General features: G+C 45.6%; 1 long non-coding RNA gene across 2 annotated transcripts in view; it reads left to right on the forward strand.

Annotated features, from left to right (window-relative positions):
- The window catches only part of LOC135055760 (uncharacterized), a 106090-nt gene that overhangs the window by 11837 nt on the left and 75619 nt on the right, over positions 1-18634 (forward strand). The window lies entirely within an intron of this gene.

An 18634-nucleotide genomic window follows, 5' to 3' on the forward strand; every position in this document is an offset into this window, starting at 1 on the left:
GACAGCGCTGCTGATTGGTCAGAGCGCGTCCTGTGGGACCCTGCGGGTTTTTTTTTTTGTTTGAGTCACCGCTGTCAATTATCGGGTAAAATACGCGCTATAGCGCGTATTTGCGAACACTGTGTATATGTGTGTGTATATAACATATATATGTGTATGTATGTATGTATGTGTGTGTGTATGTATGTATATCTATATATATATATATGACAATTGTCCATCGAGTTCAACCTATTTGTGGTCTCCTATGCACGATTATTTTGTATAAAATTTTGACTGAAGTTGATGACTGCCGTTACGTTTTACCCCTCTTTTTTTAAAATAACCATAGTGCGTAACTATGCCCCGTAACCCTGGATATCCTTATCCATTAGCAATTTATCTAACCCATTCTTAAAGGTGTTGACTGAGTCGGCCATAACAACTACACTGCTCAAAAAAATAAAGGGAACACTTAAACAACACAATGTAACTCCAAGTCAATCACACTTCTGTAAAATCAAACTGTCCATTTAGGAAGCAACCCTGATTGACAATCAATTTCACATGCTGTGGATTAGACAACAGGTGGAAATTATACGCAATTAGCAAGACACCCCCAATAAAGGAGTTGTTCTGCAGGTGGTGACCACAGACCACTTCTCAGCTCCTATGCTTTCTGGCTGACATTTTGGTCACTTTTGAAAGCTGGCGGTGCTTTCACTCTAGTGGTAAAATGAGACGGAGTCTACAACCCACACAAGTGGCTCAGGTAGTGCAGCTCATCCAGGATGGCACATCAATGCGAGCTGTGGCAAGAAGGTTTGCTATGTCTGTCAGCGTAGTGTCCAGAGCATGGAGGCGCTACCAGGAGACAGGCCAGTACCTCAGGAGATGTGGAGGAGGCCGTAGGAGGGCAACAACCCAGCAGCAGGACCGCTACCTCCGCCTTTGTGCAAGGAGGAACAGGAGGAGCACTGCCAGAGCCCTGCAAAATGACCTCCAGCAAGCCACAAATGTGCATGTGTCTACTCAAACGATCAGAAACAGACTCCATGAGGGTGGTATGAGGGCCCGACATCCACAGGTGGGGGTTGTGCTTACAGCCCAACACCGTTCAGGACATTTGGCATTTGCCAGAGAACACCAAGATTGGCAAATTCGCCACTGGCGCCCTGTGCTCTTCACAGATGAAAGCAGGTTCTCACTGAGCACATGTGACAGAGTCTGGAGACGCCAAGGAGAACGTTCTGCTGCCTGCAACATCCTCCAGCATGACCGGTTTGGCAGTGGGTCAGTTTTGGTGTGGGGTGGCATTTCTTTGGGGGGCCGCACAGCCCTCCATGTTCTCGCCAGAGGTAGCCTGACTGCCATTAGGTACCGAGATGAGATCCTCAGACCCCTTGTGAGACCATATGCTGGTGCGGTTGGCCCTGGGTTCCTCCTAATGCAAGACAATGCTAGACCTCATGTGACTGGAGTGTGTCAGCAGTTCCTGCAAGACGAAGGCATTGATGCTATGGACTGGCCCGCCCGTTCCCCAGACCTGAATCCAGTTGAGCACATCTGGGACATCATGTCTCGCTCCATCCACCAACGCCACATTGCACCACACACTGTCCATGAGTTGGCGGATGCTTTAGTCCAGGTCTGAGAGGAGATCCCTCAGGAGACCATCCACCACCTCATCAGTAGCATGCCCAGGCATTGTAGGGGGGTCATACAGGCATGTGGAGGCCACACACACACACTACTGAGCCTCATTTTGACTTGTTTTAAGGACATTACATCAAAGTTGGATCAGCCTGTAGTGTGTTTTTCTCTAACGTCCTAGTGGATGCTGGGGACTAAAGTAAGGACCATGGGGAATAGACGGGCTCCGCAGGAGACTGGGCACTCTAAAGAAAGATTTAGTACTACCTGGTGTGCACTGGCTCCTCCCTCTATGCCCCTCCTCCAGACCTTAGTTAGAATCTGTGCCCGGCCAGAGCTGGGTGCTTTTAGTGAGCTCTCCTGCGCTTGCTAATAAAAGTATTTTAGTTAGGTTTTTTTATTTTCAGAGAGCTTCTGCTGGCAACAGACTCTCTGCTACGTGGGACTTTAGGGGAGAGAAGCAAACCTACTAACTGCGGCTAGGTTGCGCTTCTTAGGCTACTGGACACCATTAGCTCCAGAGGGTTCGAACACAGGATCTTAACCTTGGTCGTCCGTTCCCGGAGCCGCGCCGCCGTCCCCCTCGCAGAGCCAGAAGTCAGAAGCCGGCAGAAGCAAGAAGACATCGAAATCGGCGGCAGAAGACTCCTGTCTTCACATGAGGTAGCGCACAGCACTGCAGCTGTGCGCCTTTGCGCCCACACTACCCACACACTCCGGTCACTGTAGGGTGCAGGGCGCGGGGGGGGGGGGGCGCCCTGGGCAGCAATTAGGATACCTCTTGGCAAAATGACACATATATACAGCTGGGCACTGTATATATGTACGAGCCCCCGCCATTTTATTACACAGACCCGGGACAGAAGCCCGCTGCTGAGGGGGCGGGGCCTTCTTCCTCAGCACTAACCAGCGCCATTTTCTCTTCACAGCTCCGCTGAGAGGAAGCTCCCCAGGCTCTCCCCTGCAGTATCAAGGTAGAAAAAGGGTAAAAAGAGAGGGGGGGGCACATAAATTTAGGCGCAAATTATCATAAACAGCAGCTACTGGGTAAACACTAAGTTACTGTGTAATCCCTGGGTTATATAGCGCTGGGGTGTGTGCTGGCATACTCTCTCTCTGTCTCCCCAAAAGGCCTTGTGGGGTCCTGTCCTCAATTAGAGCATTCCCTGTGTGTGTGTGGTGTGTCGGTACGTTTGTGTCGACATGTTTGACGAGGACGGTTACGTGGAGGCAGAACAAGTGCAAGTGAATGTGGTGTCGCCGCCGACGGCGCCGACATCTGATTGGATGGATATGTGGAAGGTGTTAAATGATAACGTAAGCTCCTTGCATACAAGGTTGTATAATCAGTCAGGGTCTCAACCCGTGTCTGATTCTACAGCTCAGAGGCCGTCAGGGTCTCAAAAGCGCCCACTATCCCAGTTGGTTGACACAGATGTCGACACGGATTCTGACTCCAGTGTCGATGACGATGAGGCAAAGTTGCAGCCTAAAATGACTAAAGCCATCCGATACATGATTATAGCAATGAAGGATGTATTGCACATATCGGAGGAAAACCCTGTCCCTGACAAGAGGGTTTATATGTTTGGGGAGAAAAAGCAAGAAGTGACTTTTCCCCCTTCACATGAATTAAATGAGTTATGTGAAAAAGCGTGGGATTCCCCTGATAGGAAAGTACTGATTTCCAAAAGATTACTTATGGCGTATCCTTTCCCGCCAACGTATAGGTTACGCTGGGAATCCTCCCCTAGGGTGGACAAAGCGTTGACGCGCTTATCTAAGAAGGTGGCCCTGCCTTCACAGGATACGGCCGCCCTAAAGGATCCTGCGGATAGGAAGCAGGAAGGTATCCTGAAGTCTGTTTATAGACATTCTGGTACTCTTCTGAGGCCAGCAATTGCTGCGGCCTGGATGTGTAGTGCTGTTGCAGCATGGACAGATACTCTGTCTGAGGAGTTAGATACCCTGGACAGGGAGACTATTTTACTGACCCTAGGACATATCAAAGACGCTGTCCTATATATGCGGGATGCCCAGAGGGACATTTGCCTGCTGGGCTCTAGAATAAACGCAGTGTCGATTTCTGCCAGAAGGGTCTTATGGACTCGGCAATGGACAGGTGATGCCGACTCTAAAAAACACATGGAGATGTTGCCTTATAAGGGTGAGGAATTGTTTGGGGACGGTCTCTCGGACCTAGTTTCCACAGCTACGGCTGGGAAGTCAAATTTTTTGCCATATATTCCCTCACAGCCTAAGAAAGCACCGTATTACCAAATGCAGTCCTTTCGATCACAAAGAAGCAAGAAGGTCAGAGGTGCGTCCTTTCTTGCCAGAGGCAGGGGTAGAGGAAAGAAGCTGCACCATACAGCTAGTTCCCAGGAACAGAAGTCCTCCCCGGCTTCCACTAAATCCACCGCATGACGCTGGGGCTCCACAGGTGGAGCCAGGAGCGGTGGGGGCGCGTCTCCGAAATTTCAGCCACCAGTAGGTTCGCTCACAGGTGGATCCCTGGGTTATACAGATTGTGTCTCAGGGATACAAGCTGGAATTCGAAGTGATGCCCCCTCACCGTTACCTCAAATCGGCCCTGCCAGCTTCCCCCATGGAAGGTGGTGGTAAAGGTTCCCCTCCTTCAACAGGGAAGAGGATACTATTCCACAAGGTTTGTGGTACCGAAACCGGACGGTTCGGTCAGACCCATATTGAATTTAAAGTCCCTGAACATTTATCTGAAAAGATTCAAGTTCAAAATGGAATCGCTCAGAGCGGTCATTGCAAGCCTGGAAGAGGGGGATTTTATGGTGTCTCTGGACATCAGAGATGCGTACTTGCATGTCCCCATTTATCCACCTCATCGGGAGTACCTCAGGTTTGTGGTACAGGACTGTCATTTCCAATTCCAGACGTTGCCGTTTGGCCTGTCCACGGCACCGAGAATATTTACCAAGGTGATGGCGGAAATGATGGTGCTCCTTCGGAAGCAAGGGGTTACAATTATCCCATACTTGGACGATCTCCTCATAAAGGCGAGGTCCAGGGAGCGGTTGCTGATCAGCGTAGCACTCTCTCAGGAAGTGTTGCAACAGCACAGCTGGATTCTGAATATTCCAAAGTCGCAGCTGATTCCTACGACGCGTCTGCCCTTCCTGGGCATGATTCTGGACACAAACCAGAAAAAGGTGTTTCTCCCGGAGGAGAAGGCTCAGGAGCTCGTGACTCTGGTCAGAGGCCTCCTAAAACCAAAACAGGTATCGGTGCATCACTGCATGCGAGTCCTGGGAAAGATGGTGGCGTCATACGAAGCCATTCCCTTCGGCAGGTTCCATGCGAGGATCTTTCAGTGGGATCTGTTGGACAAGTGGTCCGGATCGCATCTTCAGATGCATCGGCTGATCACCCTGTCCCCCAGGGCCAGGGTGTCTCTTCTGTGATGGCTGCAAAGTGCTCACCTCCTCGAGGGCCGCAGGTTCGGCATACAGGACTGGGTCCTGGTGACCACGGATGCAAGCCTCCGAGGATGGGGGGCAGTCACTCAAGGAAGAAACTTCCAGGGGCTATGGTCAAGTCAGGAGACTTGTCTGCACATCAATATCCTGGAACTAAGGGCCATATACAACGCCCTGAGTCAAGCGGAGCCTCTGCTTCGAAACCAACCAGTGCTGATTCAGTCAGACAACATCACCGCAGTGGCCCATGTAAACCGCCAGGGCGGCACAAGAAGCAGGGTGGCAATGGCAGAAGCCACCAGGATTCTTCGTTGGGCGGAGAATCACGTACTAGCACTGTCAGCAGTGTTCATTCCGGGAGTGGACAACTGGGAAGCAGACTTCCTCAGCAGGCACGACCTCCACCCGGGAGAGTAGGGACTTCATCAAGAAGTCATCACGCAGATTGCAAATCGATGGGAACTGCCACAGGTAGACATGATGGCGTCCCGTCTCAACAAAAAGCTAAAAAGGTATTGCGCCAGGTCAAGGGACCCTCAGGCGATAGCTGTGGACGCACTAGTAACACCGTGGGTGTTCCAGTCGGTCTATGTGTTTCCTCCTCTTCCTCTCATACCAAAGGTGCTGAGAATCGTAAGAAAAAGAGGAGTGAGAACAATACTCATTGTTCCGGATTGGCCAAGAAGGACTTGGTACCCGGAATTGCAAGAAATGCTCACAGAGGACCCGTGGCCTCTGCCTCTCAGACAGGACCTGTTACAACAAGGGCCCTGTCTGTTCCAAGACTTACCGCGGCTGCGTTTAACGGCATGGCGGTTGAACGCCGGATCCTAGCGGAAAAAGGCATTCCGGATGAAGTTATTCCTACGCTGATAAAGGCTAGGAAGGACGTGACAGCAAAGCATTATCACCGTATATGGCGAAAATATGTTGCTTGGTGTGAGGCCAGGAAGGCCCCTACAGAGGAATTCCAGCTGGGTCGATTCCTGCACTTCCTACAGTCAGGAGTGACTATGGGCCTAAAATTAGGGTCCATAAAGGTCCAGATTTCGGCCCTATCCATTTTCTTCCAAAAAGAACTGGCTTCACTGCCTGAGGTTCAGACGTTTGTTAAGGGAGTGCTGCATATTCAGCCCCCTTTTGTGCCACCAGTGGCACCTTGGGATCTTAACGTGGTGTTGAGTTTCCTGAAATCCCACTGGTGTGAGCCACTTAAGACCGTGGAGCTAAAGTATCTCACGTGGAAAGTGGTCATGCTGTTGGCCTTAGCTTCGGTTAGGCGTGTGTCAGAATTGGCGGCTTTGTCATGTAAAAGCCCCTATCTGGTTTTCCATATGGATAGGGCAGAATTGCGGACTCGTCCGCAATTTCTGCCAAAGGTGGTGTCATCCTTTCATTTGAACCAACCTATTGTGGTGCCTGCGACTACTGGTGACTTGGAGGATTCCAAGTTGCTTGACGTAGTCCGGGCTTTGAAGATTTTTGTGACCAGAACGGCTGGAGTCAGGAAGACTGACTCGCTGTTTGTCCTGTATGCATCCAACAAGCTGGGTGCTCCTGCTTCAAAGCAAACTATTGCTCGCTGGATCTGTGGCACGATTCAGCAGGCTCATTCTGCGGCTGGATTGCCGCATCCAAAATCAGTGAAAGCCCATTCCACAAGAAAGGTGGGCTCTTCTTGGGCGGCTGCCCGAGGGGTCTCGGCATTACAGCTTTGCCGAGCTGCTACTTGGTCGGGTTCAAACACATTTGCAAAGTTCTACAAGTTTGATACCCTGGCTGAGGAGGACCTTGAGTTTGCCCATTCGGTGCTGCAGAGTCATCCGCACTCTCCCGCCCGTTTGGGAGCTTTGGTATAATCCCCATGGTCCTTACGGAGTCCCCAGCATCCACTAGGACGTTAGAGAAAATAAGATTTTACTCACCGGTAAATCTATTTCTCGTAGTTCGTAGTGGATGCTGGGCGCCCGTCCCAAGTGCGGACTTTCTGCAATACGTGTATATAGTTATTGCTTACTAAAGGGTTATGTTTTGTGGCATCAGTTGAGTGATGCTTGTTTGTTGTTCATACTGTTAACTGGGTAAGTTTATCACAAGTTATACGGTTGGTTGGTTGGTTGGTTGGTTGGTTGGTTGGTGTGGATGGTATGAGTCTTACCCTGGATTCCAAAATCCTTTCCTTGTAATGTCAGCTCTTCCGGGCACAGTTTCCTTAACTGAGGTCTGGAGGAGGGGCATAGAGGGAGGAGCCAGTGCTCACCAGGTAGTACTAAATCTTTCTTTAGAGTGCCCAGTCTCCTGCGGAGCCCGTCTATTCCCCATGGTCCTTACGGAGTCCCCAGCATCCACTACGGACTACGAGAAATAGATTTACCGGTGAGTAAAATCTTATTTTCCACTTTAATTTTGAGTGTGACTCCAAATCCAGACCTCCATGGGTTAATAAATTTGATTTCCATTGATAATTTTTGTGTGATTTTGTTGTCAGCACATTCAACTATGTAAAGAACAAAGTATTTAATAAGAATATTTAATTCATTCAGATCTAGGATGTGTTATTTTAGTGTTCCCTTTATTTTTTTGAGCAGTGTATATGTATGTGTGTGTATGTATGTATGTATGTATATATATATATATTATAGAGAGAGAGAGCTCTGCACTCTCAGCACAATCAGGTATACTTATTCCGTTGCCCTCTGTGTTAGGGGGGTATAGCAGCTCCCCAGTAGTACAACCTTGTGGACGGCGGCACTCAGAAATGAAGACACTTGCATAGAAAGCTTGTAGCCAACGTTTCAAAGCGAACGGCTTTTTCGTCAGGACATATAAAGTACAAAACACTCACCACCTTTATGTGCTCACCATCACCACGCCGCTTCCTCCGTTCAGCCGTGCGCGGGTCTATGACGTCACCTGTGCGCCTGTCACCATAGTAACAACTATACACAGTATAATAAAATACAACAGCATTTTAGTACATTGCCAAACAGATGCATCATACATATCCACTAATCCTACAATGACGCTATCCACTATGCTTCACGACACAAAAGCTAGTAGTCGTATATGAAATCACAAAATAATAACATAACTACAATCTGCGATCCAAAGCTTAATATCATAGGAAACTATGCATACCACTATTTTCATTAAGCCCCCTAGGACTAAGGGTATCCAACAAAAATATCCACTTAGCCTCCCGCTGTCTAAGCAGTTTAGAACGGTTGCCACCTCTAGATGATAAAGGGATATGGTCGATGATTTTGTGTTTTAATGATGTGGGAGAGTGCCCAGCCAGAGCAAAATGCCGAGCTACCGGCTGTTCACTTTTTCCAGATAAAACAGCTTCCCTAATGGCAAATCTATGTTGACCCATCCTCACTTTAAACTCACAGTCCGTCTTGCCGACGTAGTATTTGCCACATGGGCAAATTAATACATAAATTACAAATTTGGACGAACAGGTGAGATGATGGTAGATTTTAAACATTTTGTTGTAGGAAGGATGTTTGGTGGTATCCCCCGTGAGCATATAGCTACACGTTACACATCGTAAACATTTGAAACATCCAAATTTCCTATTACCTAAGAAGGTAGATGGTACAATCCGTTTGCCCAAATCGGTTATATCTGTGTGAACAACAAAATCTCGGATGTTTCTACCCCGTGAATGGCAGCACATGATGCTTTTTATCCCTAAAGCAGGAAAGATTTTTGTCTGATGTAACAATAGGCCAGTACGTTTTCACCGCCTTCCTCACTTTATCACTGGCCACATTAAATCTGCTGGGCCAGATAATTTTATTGGTAGTGGACTTAGGACCTTTACATTTTAGAGTATTGGCTCTAGGAGTTGCCAATACTTTACGTTTAACCTCCAATAATGCTTTTTTTTGTCATATCCCCTATCCACAAACTTATCTACCATTCGATCAAGGGTCAAACTAGCCTCATCATCATCATCACTGCATATATGCCGTGCACGCAGAAATTGCGAAAACGGTAAACCCCTGCAGACCGGCATAGGATGATGACTAGACGCCTGCAAAAGGGTATTGCGGTCAGTAAATACTACGTCGGCAAGACGGACTGTGAGTTTAAAGTGAGGATGGGTCAACATAGATTTGCCATTAGGGAAGCTGTTTTATCTGGAAAAAGTGAACAGCCGGTAGCTCGGCATTTTGCTGTGGCGGAGAAAGCCGTAGGCGGGAAGCGGCGTGGTGATGTCGAGCACATAAAGGTGGTGAGTGTTTTGTACTTTATATGCCCTGACGAAAAAAACGTTCGCTTTGAAACGTTGGCTACAAGCTTTCTGTGCAAGTATCTTTATTTCCGAGTGCCGCCGTCCATGAGGTTGTGTCTCTCATTCATTCATTCATTCTAAAACTTTTTCGCCTTCGTTGCTTTTTACAGCTGTATGGATTCTTATATGCGTACCAGATTTCCAAGGAATATTTGCCTGTAGTAAGGTCTTTCTTGGATATTCTTCCTAGATCCCTCGTAGCAGTGTAGATATACTCATCAAATGTAGTATTAAGCAAAAAGGGAGAGGAGGAATGTGTCAGTATCGAGTACTATCGTGGGTGGTCATTCCGAGTTGATCGCTAGCTGCTTTCGTTCACAGCGCATCGATCAGGCAAAAAATCGGCACTTCTGCGCGTGCGTATGGGGCGCAATGCGCACGCGTGACGTACTTTCACAAAAGCCGAAGTAGTCTCACACAAGGTCTAGCGACGCTTTTCAGTCGCACTGCTGGCCGCAGAGTGATTGACAGGAAGTGGGTGTTTCTGGGAGGTAACTGACCGTTTTCGGGGAGTGAGTGTAAAAACCACAGGCGTGTCAGATACAAACGCAGGCTTGCCTGGGATAACGCAGGCGTGGCTGCCCGAACGCAGGGCGTGTTTGTGACGTCAAAACAGGAACTAAATAGTCTGTAGTGATCGCAAGCTAGGAGTAGGTCTGGAGCTACTCTGAAGCTGCACAAAATTATTTTGTAGCTGCTGTGCGATACTTTCGTTCGCACTTCTGCTAAGATACACTCCCAGAGGGCGGCGGCTTAGCGTTTGCACGGCTGCTAAAAGCAGCTAGCGAGCGAACAACTCTGAATGAGGGCCATGATCATTAAAGTGACTTTGTGCAATCACAAAGTGCAAAGTGCAACCTTATACCAAATGGCAAAGCAAATGATAAAATAACCCAGTGAGTGTTTTTATAGCATGAAACAGGGTAATAGTTTATGAAACAACTCACTTCTTTCTTGTACATAGGGGGGGGGGGGGGGGTGTTAAAGGCTCAGGTTACACACAGAAAAGGTAAAAAATGGACCCGTACAATATAGAAATTAAATCATGCTTATCTGAATTTACATCAGTAGAGAGGTAGTATCATGTAGCTGTCAACGCGTTTCGTCCCTCCACGCTACTAATGGGACTTCTTCAGGAGTAGTTATGGGTAACTCTGCAGCTTAATGTCTTATATAGCTGATTACAATTTGTCCCTCTGACAATCCAGCCTCAGGAAGTGCCGTTCGCGCATGCGCCGAAATGCCGATATCTTGCGGTAATTCAGGCGCGCTTGCGCTGGGTTTGTAAGTTTGTAGTGTTTAGAACACTTGGAGTGCGGGGGCCAGTATTTAGCACGGACCTCTCCGCCTGGCGCCTTCCGTGGCCATGGTAACCTAGTGTTGTTTGTATTGGCACTAGAGAAAAAAGTGCGGTGGCCATTTTGGAGTGGTCTATTTGTATTGGAAGTCATTGTATCGGGCCTTTTGTTGTAGTCATACTGAGGTGACCCATAGCAACTTTGCAAATTTTAAAAAGTAGTACATTCATATTTAGAGTAATTAGTGTATATAAAAATACATATGAAAAAAAAATATATATATACATATATATATATGGGATAATTGCCAATCTAATGTGTCAATCGGCAATTGATCTGCCTGAGAGATGATTTTAGTTGTAAGATTAGATATATACTCCGGTCCAGACACCTGGCATGTCACATCCCCCTAACCCCACTAAAATGTGTCACAGTGCACATCACATGGGAGCAGAGCATCATGCTAGCCGGTGACTAGTAATAAAGCACATAATATAATATAAACTGACATATGGACATCGACATTAAAATGGATAACAATAAAGATATAAATATTAATAGAAAGAACCCGGATAAATTTAGATTAGTATCAATAACTGTTATAAAAACGGTGCAATTTCATAATAATCGTTTAAGCCATATGGTGTTAGTGTGTTTAATTGATATCTCCAGTACATTTCTCTCTTAGCTAGTTTATTATCTTGGTCGCCACCTCTGTCACCTATAGTCACATTTTCTATTGCCGAATGGTTCTCCATTTTGTTCTTTATAACTCTTACATGTTCTTGGATTCTAATCCGCATCGGTCTTTTTGTTTTTCCAATGTATTTATATCCGCAAGTACATTCTAATAGGTAATCCACATAGGTGGTGGAACAGTTCATAATGTCTTTGATCTGATATGGTACAGAAGAATCTTGGTTCCAAAACTGTTAATCTTTATTCACATATTTACAAATGCAGCAATGGCTGCATTTATAAAACCCTTAAATTTTCATCCAGGTATCCGTTTTTTCTCTTTCTTTCTCTTTAAACAGGGGTTTCAACATACTGGGTGCTAGAATTTCCTTCAGGTTTCTTGCCCTCTTGTATATGCTCCTTGGTTTTTGAGGTAAAACGGTCCCTAAAACGGTGTCCGTCATCAGAATGTTTCAATGTTTAGTAAATATTTTCTTGATGACTTTCTCCTACATTAAAAATGGTGATGAAATTTAAGTTCTGGTTCTTTCCTGTTTCTTCGCACCAGCATATGGTCTCACAAGGGGTCTGAGGTTCTCATCTCGGTACCTAATGGCAGTCAGGCTACCTCTGGCGAGCACATGGAGGGCTGTGCGGCCCCCCAAAGAAATGCCACCCCACACCATTACTGACCCACTGCCAAACCGGTCATGCTGGAGGATGTTGCAGGCAGCAGAACGTTCTCCTTGGCGTCTCCAGACTCCGTCACGTGCTCAGTGAGAACCTGCTTTCATCTGTGAAGAGCACAGGGCGCCAGTGGCGAATTTGCCAATCTTGGTGTTCTCTGGCAAATGCCAAATGTCCTGCACAGTGTTGGGCTGTAAGCACAGCCCCCACCTGTGGACGTCGGGCCCTCATACCACCCTCATGGAGTCTGTTTCTGATAGTTTGAGTAGACACATGCACATTTGTGGCTTGCTGGAGGTCATTTTGCAGGGCTCTGGCAGTGCTCCTCCTGTTCCTCCTTGCACAAAGGCGGAGGTAGCGGTCCTGCTGCTGGGTTGTTGGCCTCCTCCACATCTCCTGATGTACTGGCCTGTCTCCTGGTAGCGCCTCCATGCTCTGGACACTACGCTGACAGACAGAGCAAACCTTCTTGCCACAGCTCGCATTGATGTGCCATCCTGGATGAACTGCACTACCTGAGCCACTTGTGTGGGTTGTAGACTCATGCTACCACTAAAGTGAAAGCACCGCCAGCTTTCAAAAGTGACCAAAACATCAGCTAGAAAGCATAGGAGCTGAGAAGTGGTCTGTGGTCACCACCTGCAGAACAACTCCTTTATTGGGGGTGTCTTGCTAATTGCCTATAATTTCCACCTGTTGTCTACTCCATTTGCACAACAGCATGTGAAATTGATTGTCAATCAGTGTTGCTTCCTAAGTGGACAGTTTGATTTCACAGAAGTGTGTTGGAGTTACATTGTGTTGTTTAAGTGTTCCCTTTATTTTTTTTGAGCAGTGTATGTATATATATATATATATATATATATATATATATATATATATATATATAGAACAATGTAATGGGCGGCACTCCAATGGATTTTAAGAAATCATACAGCTCACCAAGCCATCTTCGTTCAACGTTTCAGGTGCCTTTATTTACACCTCCTGACGAAAGGTGTAAATAAAGGCACCTGAAACGTTGAACGAAGATGGCTTGGTGAGCTGTATGATTTCTTAAAATCCATTGGAGTGCCGCCCATTACATTGTTCTGTTTGCTGGGCCTTGTAGTGCCACGGGAAGGCACCCGGGTATCTATCTCTTGCTGTAGGAGTGCCGGTCACAGTTGTTCTTATATATATATCTATATATATATATATCTATATATCTATATATAACATACAGTATCTCCACTATGTGGAAAGACAGCACTCTCCAAATTAAAAATTGAAAATCAAAAAAGTGAATATTTATTTCAAAGTTTTATCTCACAGTTTTCCAGGTAATGTCCAACGTTTCGGTCCACACCGGGACCTTTATCAAGGTAACACAGCAAAAAACATCCATACAGCAGTGCAACGGGAGCCAAAGTTGAGTAGGGAAACTGGAGCTCCAGTTTCCCTACTCAACTTTGGCTCCCGTTGCACTGCTGTATGGATGTTTTTTGCTGTGTTACCTTGATAAAGGTCCCGGTGTGGACCGAAACGTTGGACATTACCTGGAAAACTGTGAGATAAAACTTTGAAATAAATATTCACTTTTTTGATTTTCAATTTTTAATTTGGAGAGTGCTGTCTTTCCACATAGTGGAGATACTGTATGTTGTACTATTGGCCCCATCCAGTGGCGCACCCAGGGGGGTTTTCCGAGTACCCAGAAACCCCCCTCCACTAAAAAAAAAAAATTTTTTTTTTTTTTTTTTTTTTTTTTTACTGCATGAGTATTATTAATGACTGTCTAGCGTCCTCTGCAGCCTGCTGTCTTCCTGGTGGCACTTGCAAGTGCAATAAAAGTTTACTTTATTTTAATTATAGTACATATATATCCATGTGCCTACATATATACACATGTATATACATACATACATACATACATACATACATACATATAAACACACACACACATATGATATATATATATACATGTGTATATATATATATGTGTACTGTGTGTGTGTGTGTGTGTGTGTGTGTGTGTGTGTGTGTGTGTGTGTGTGTGTGTGTGTGTATATATTAGTGATGAGCGGATTCGGTTTTACTCGGTTTTACTCGGTTTTACTCGGTTCTCAAAACGGCATCTTATTGGCTCACGGATGTCACGTGTTTTGGATAGCCAATAAGATGCCGTTTTGAGAACCGAGTAAAACCGAGTAAAACCGAACCTCGCTCATCACTAGTATATATATATATATATATATATATATATGTATGCATGTTTAATATGCTATGTATATGTGTATATGGGTTCACTACGATCTCCCGGCGGCTGGCCTCCCGGCGACCAGCATACCGGCGCCGGGAGGCCGGCCGCCGGCTTACCAACAGTGTGGCGAGCGCAAATGAGCCCCTTGCGGGCTCGCTGCGCTCGCCACGCTACGCGCGCCACACTATTCTATTCTCCCTCCAGGGGGGTCGTGGACCCCCACGAGGGAGAATACGTGTCGGTATGCCGGCGGTCAGGCTCCCGGTGCCGGTATGCTGGTCGCCAGGAGCCCGACCGCCGGCATACTGAAGACCACCCGTGTATATGTATGTGTGTGTGTATGTGTATATATATATATATATATATATATATGTGTGTGTAGATATATGTATGTATATATATATATATATATGTGTAGATATATATATATATACACACACACACACACACAAACACACTAGTTTTACGGACCCAGCATATACTGGGTCACCTCAGTCCCCACCTTCGTGATTTGCTCCGCCCAGTTCTGGATACCCCCCCATGCAAATCCTGCGTTTGCCACTGCCATCCCCTACGGGATTGGACTCTGACTGGCACCCCACCACTTATCTATGTTAAGTGAGAGTGCAGGGACCCCCCAATATATATATATATATATATAAAAAATTCCACAAAACAGATCTGAGGGCGCTAATTAATTGTATTCCAATTTTTGACCATCCACATAATAATGATAATTTAAAAATTGATAATTCCAAGACACACATTATGGGAAAATCTTACTTTAGTTTATGTAACATTTATTTGTGTTAATAAAAATACACAAAACATACAGAGTCTGTACAGATTCGTGGAGAAATGCTTTTGAGCTTTATCTGGTTTACATTCAGTTTTTCATGTGTGTCTTGGATTCAGCATATTATTTATTACCAGTTATTTATACAGCGCGCACACATTCTGCAGCGCTTTACAGAGAGAATATTTGGCCATTCACATCAGTCCCTGCCCCAGTGGAGCTTACAATCTATATTCCCTATCACATGTACACGCACACACATTAACACTAGGGTTAATTTTTGTTGGGATCCAGTATATTTTTGGATTGTGGCAGGAAACAGGAGTACCCGGAGGAAACCCACACAAGTATAGGGAGAATATACAAACTCCACACAGCCATGGTGGGAATTGAACCCATGACCTCAGTGCTGTGAGGCAGTAATGCCATCCGTACACCATCCGTACTGCATATGACATAGAAGCGAAACAACTGATAGACCGAACGTGTGTTGTCCCTTAGGGACTTCCTCAGGGGTACAGAATCAGATGCCCAACATTAGTAAAGTAGGGGTAACTTGATGAAGTGTAAACACCAATAAATGTACCAGTTTGGGCGGATATAAACCCAGACTATGTCTAGTGCTAAATCACCGTGCTGAGACGCCATTCTATAGGAAAGTACAGCCTCAAATTGTAGCATCAGGGCAAATAATATAAAAATGACCAATATGATGTAGAACTTTTACTCGATGGTACACAACCTTCAGCAAATAAATCAGAAGAGGTGATGTGCAGAAGGTGTGTGTGTGTTTCTCTGAGTTCAGTAAAGTAAAGCTTTACTTCCCTGAACGCTAAGAGAAACACACACACCGTTTGATCATTGATGTTCATGTTCTCACCGCTGACCAGAGAGACAATAGTTTGGCTGCATGCCATGCTTTGAAGGAACACTTGAACCTTGATTTTTTTTTTTTCCCCCAAAAATCATAACGGGAGATGAATCTTGGTGCTACGTTTACGATCCAGAAACAAAACAGTAAACCAAACTAAACATCACAGCAGCAAGTTCAAGTGAATCTGTCATCACAAAATTAGACAAAAGAGTAAATAACTCATTGGAAAAAATATCACTACAGTGAAATGCTACCTTCCCCCGCAACGTCAGTGGGTATACTGGCCCAGAACGGTTCAGGAAACATTCACTTAACTGCGGAAACCTTTACTACAAGCGCCCTCTGCCCTGAAACACAATTCCCGTTTGTTTTGGGTACCCTCCCCTCATGTGTACAGTGTGTGTGTGTATATGTATGTTTATATGTATATGTGTGTGTATATATATATACATACATACATACATACATAGTGCTTGAGAAAATGTGATCACAATAGAATAATTAAAAAATAGTCTAATAAAAAGCACTAATCCACAGCACTCGCCATTCCTAGATTTGGGGTGCAACACTGTATGTGATCACATTATTTAAATAGAAATCATAGGCTCTGCACTCACTATATTAACTAACAATAATTAACAGCGTGTGTATGTATGTATGTATATATTTCTCATATGTCCTAGAGGATGCTGGGGACTCCACCATGGGGTATAGACAGATCCGCAGGAGCTTGGGCACACTATAAAGACTTAAACTGGGTGTGAACTGGCTCGTCCCTCTATACCCCTCCTCCAGACCTCAGTTAGACTTTGTGCCCAGGAGTGATGGGTCACACACTAGGGGAGCTCTCCTGAGTTTCTCTGAAATACTTTAGTTAGGTTTGTTATTTTCAGGCAGACCTGCTGGCTACAGGCTCCCTGCATCGAGGGACTGAGGGGAGAGAAGCAGGACCTACTTCTTCTTAGTTTAAAGGCTCTGCTTCTCGGCTACTGGACACCATTAGCTCCAGAGGGTTAGATCACTTGGTGCGCCTAGCTGCTTGTTCCCGGAGCTGCGCCGTCAATCCCCTCACAGAAGCCAGAAGAAAGAAGCCGGGTGAGTATTGGAAGAAAAGAAGACTTCAGTGACGGCAGAAGACTTCAGTAACGGAGGTAACAGCAGCGGTAGCGCTGCGCTCCATGCTCCCACACACCAACGTATCTGGCAGGGTGCAGGGCGCTGGGGGGGAGCACCCTGGGGGCATGTTTCTGAGGGTCTAAAACGCTGGCGGGGGGACATATTTAGGTGCCCGGGCACCGGGTATGTTCACCCCGCCAGTGTGCCGCCGGGGGGAGCAACAGTGGTAGCGCTGCGCTGGGCAGTGTGTGTATGTATGTATATATATATATATATATATATATATATATCATTGTTACGTAAATTAGCTGATATAACAAGACTACCCTCTGATTTAGTGATGGCCAGCATTGATGTGACGAGTTTATATACTTGTATTATTCCCCATGATTTGGGGCTTAAAGCAGTACATGAGTTGATTTCATCTAGCCAATTTTACAAAGGGCCGAATGTAGATTTCTTTATTTGTTTGTTGGAGTTCACGCTCAAACATAATTATTTTCTTTATGATGGCTCTTTTTTTTTCCAACAGTCCGGTTGCGCCATGGGCAGTTGCGTGGCTCCGGCCTACGCCAATGCCTTCATGTATATGGTAGAGATGCAACTGTTCTTTGAGTCACCATCTACGGCTGATAGAGTGTTTAAATACTATCGCTATATAGATGACATTCTAGTATTGTGGAATGGCCAAGGTGAACAACTGGAGAAGGTTATTGAACAGCACAACAACTCCAGTTGTCCAGCAAAACTGACCATGGGTTGTAGTACAAAACAAATTCATTTCTTAGATGTCAATATAGAAATTAAGGATGGTCAGTTTAAAACCAATTTGTATGTGAAACCCACAGATAGAAATACCATTCTCCGACATGATAGTTTTCATCCTAGGGCCACAGTGGATAGCCTACCGTACTCACAATTTGTACGGGCATGTCGTATCACTAGTGATACTGTAGAGAGGGCACAACAATTGGAGGTGTTAACTAATACATTTTTGGCGAGAGGATACCCCAAGTCAGTGCTATTACAAGCTAAAACCAAAGCCATGGCCCTAGATAGAAAAATGCTTTTAACAACTGAAAAAAGCAAAGAGAAAACAGGTAAAGTTATACCATGGGTTAATCGGTATACAGTAGCCAGTGAGACCATAAAGAAAGAAGTAAAAAGGTTGTGGCCAATTGTAAACTCTGATAATGAACTACCTTCTTTACTTAACTCTAAACTTTTACCTAGTTACACTAGAGGCCCTAATCTTAAAGATCTTTTAGTTAGGACTGATATCACGGGGGTAGGCATAGACAGACCACAACACTTTTTGAGCAGAAAAGGAGGTTGCTATAGATGTACAGGCTGCACGACGTGCAGATCTTTAATCACAGGGAATAAATTCCCACATCCATACACAGGAAAATTGTATGAGATTAAAGTCCCGCTGACATGCACATCCAAGTTTGTTGTATATCTTCTGTCTTGCCCATGTGGTTTACACTACGTGGGCAAGACCGAAAGACAATTCAAGGAGTGCATTGCTCAACACAGGGCAGCCATTAGAGCTG

The sequence above is a fragment of the Pseudophryne corroboree genome, chromosome 3, assembly GCF_028390025.1.
Source record: "Pseudophryne corroboree isolate aPseCor3 chromosome 3, aPseCor3.hap2, whole genome shotgun sequence".
In the NCBI taxonomy this organism is placed as follows: domain Eukaryota; kingdom Metazoa; phylum Chordata; class Amphibia; order Anura; family Myobatrachidae; genus Pseudophryne; species Pseudophryne corroboree.